Source organism: Chiloscyllium punctatum, chromosome 2 (assembly GCF_047496795.1).
Source record: "Chiloscyllium punctatum isolate Juve2018m chromosome 2, sChiPun1.3, whole genome shotgun sequence".
NCBI lineage: Eukaryota > Metazoa > Chordata > Chondrichthyes > Orectolobiformes > Hemiscylliidae > Chiloscyllium > Chiloscyllium punctatum.
In genome coordinates this window covers 57169201-57172322 of record NC_092740.1, presented here as the reverse complement: position 1 = coordinate 57172322, position 3122 = coordinate 57169201, and positions in this window count along the sequence as shown.

Genomic DNA, 3122 nt, shown 5'->3' with positions numbered 1-3122 from the left:
CTTCCACTGACACTCTCATTCGTTTGGCCGAACTGGTCCTCACCCTTAACAATTTCTCCTTTGAATCCTCCCACTTCCTCCAGACCAAAGGCGTAGCCATGGGCACACGTATGGGCCCCAGCTATGCCTGTCTCTTTGTTGGCTATGTAGAACAGTTGATCTTCCGTAATTACACCGGCACCACTCCCCACCTCTTCCTCCGCTACATTGATGACTGCATTGGCGCCACCTCGTGCTCCCGCGAGGAGGTTGAGCAATTCATCAACTGCACCAACACATTCCACCCTGACATTAAATTTACCTGAACCATCTCTGACACCTCGGTCCCCTTCCTGGACCTCTCCATCTCCATTAGCGACGACCGACTTGACACTGACATTTTTTACAAACCCACTAACTCCCATAGCTACCTGGATTACACCTCTTCCCACCCTATCACTTGCAAAAATGCCATCTCATATTCCCAATTTCTCCGCCTCTGCCGTATCTGCTCCCAGGAGGACCAGTTCCACCATAGAACACACCAGATGGCCTCCTTCTTTAGAGCCCGCAATTTCCCTTCCCACATGGTTAAAGATGCCCTCCAACGCATCTCGTCCACATCCCGCACCTCCCCCCTCAGACCCCACCCCTCCAACCGTAACAAGGACAGAACGCCCCTGGTGCTCACCTTCCACCCTACAAACCTTCGCATAAACCAAATCATCCGCCGACATTTCCGCCACCTCCAAAAAGCCCCCACCACCAGGGATATATTTCCCTCCCCACCCCTTTCCACCTTCCGCAAAGACCGTTCCCTCCGTGACTACCTGGTCAGGTCCACACCCCCCTACGACCCACCCTCCCATTCTGGCACTTTCCCCTGCCACCGCAGGAACTGTAAAACCTGTGCCCACACCTCCTCCCTCACCTCTATCCAAGGCCCTAAAGGAGCCTTCCACATCCATCAAAGTTTCACCTGCACATCCACTAATATCATTTATTGTATCCGTTGCTCCCAATGTGGTCTCCTCTACATTGGGGAGACTGGGCGCCTCCTAGCAGAGCGCTTTAGGGAACATCTCCGAGACACCCGCACCAATCAACCAAACCGCCCCGTGGCCCAACATTTCAACTCCCCCTCCCACTCTGCCGAGGACATGGAGATCCTGGGCCTCCTTCACCGCCACTCCCTCACCACCAGACGCCTGGAGGAAGAACGCCTCATCTTCCGCCTCGGAACACTTCAACCCCAGGGCATCAATGTGGACTTCAACAGCTTCCTCATTTCCCCTTCCCCCACCTCATCCTAGTTTCAAACTTCCAGCTCAGCACTGTCTCCTTGACTTGTCCGGACTTGTCCGACCTGCCTATCTTCTTTTCCACCTATCCACTCCACCCTCTCCTCCTTGACCTATCACCTTCATTTCCTCCCCCACTCACCCATTGTACTCTATGCACTCTCTCCCCACCCCCACCCTCCTCTAGCTTATCTCTCCACGCTTCAGGCTCACTGCCTTTATTCCTGATGAAAGGCTTGTGCCCGAAACGTCGATTTTGCTGCTCGTTGGATGCTGCTTGAACTGCTGTGCTCTTCCAGCACCACTAATCCAGTATTTGGTTTTCAGCATCTGCAGTCACTGTTTTTACCATTTGTGGATTTTCGTCAGGCGGAGTAATTGAGGATTACGGAATCACATCGGGTAGCTGGAATAACAATACAAACTAAATGTCTGAACAGATTTGAGGTTGATTGGCCTTATTCCTGTTTCTACGTCTTGTTAAAAACTGATCAAAACTCAATCTTTGCATTTTGCCGATGAATTGTGTAGCCTGTAGAAAGATTTACATTATGCAGCTACTTTTAAAGATACTAGAGTATGGTGCCGGAAAAGCACAGCAGGTCAGGCAGCATCCGAGGAGCAGGTGAATTGACGTTTCGGGCACAAGCCTTTCATCAGGAAAAAGGCCTGATGTGGTTTTACCTGAAACTTTGGTTCTCCTGCACCTCAGATGCTACCTGACCTGCTGTGCTTTTCCAGCACCACACTCTGGACTCTGATCTCCAGCATCTGCAGTCCTCCGTTTCGCCTACTTTTGAAGATACATCAATTCTACATAGATTGCTTGTTCTGTCGCATTAGCTGAAGTTTTGAAAGCAAGACTAAAGTAAAGTAAACTAGGAGAAAGTGAGGACTGCAGATGCTGGAGATCAGAGCTAAAAAATGTGTTGCTGAAAAAGCGCAGCAGATCAGGCAGCATTCAAGGAGCAGAAAGAAGGGTTTCCTGAAGAAGGGCTTATGCCCGAGACGTCGATTCTCCTGCTCCTTGGATGCTGCGCCTGACCTGCTGCCCTTTTCCAGCAATACATTTTTCAGCTAAAGTAAATTAAAGAACATTTTTAAAAATAGATGTGTAAAAGAAATGGCATACGTACGAGATAAAACATAAGGCGGGGAAATGTTAAAAGGCTGTAATAAATCGAACGATGTTAAACCGGGTAGAAAGGAAACGAAGTAAAAACGTAAAAATATTCTAACTTTTTTATTGTAAAATTGGAATTAGCTGTTACATGAAATGGCCACACGATGTCGACAAGGTGCAGAAAACTGACGAGGGAAGAATCACATCGAACATTATTTGGGTGCAACTATTGCAGCAACCGTTATTATTATTTTGTATTATGCTTCAACGACGGTTATGTCTATTTTAATGTGCAGACTAAATCATTCAAAGTCCATTCATAAAGCATAGACGAATGATGCAAGTCAAGAGGGCTGCAGATGGATGCGACGTGACCCATGTGCTACTGTAACAAGCCGGGGAGTGGCGCTAATTCGAATACTCGCCTTGTGCGTTGAACTGACGGAATTAATTGCCTTTTGTAATCGCGTTAGTACACAAAAAAACACAGAACGATATATTGCGGCAGCTGATACTATATATATATTTATTAATGGTTCAAATAAAAATATGATGTTTTATATGTTTGTCTCCTGTGCTACTTGTTTGCTTTGATGAAGGTAAAAGACGAGCTTTAAGGGGGAATGACCTCAATCAGCTGTTGATCAGCTGGCACTAGCTCTAGACTCAAGGCGGAAGCAGGGTGAATCATGCACAGGCGCACTGGGGTTGTTTTTCAC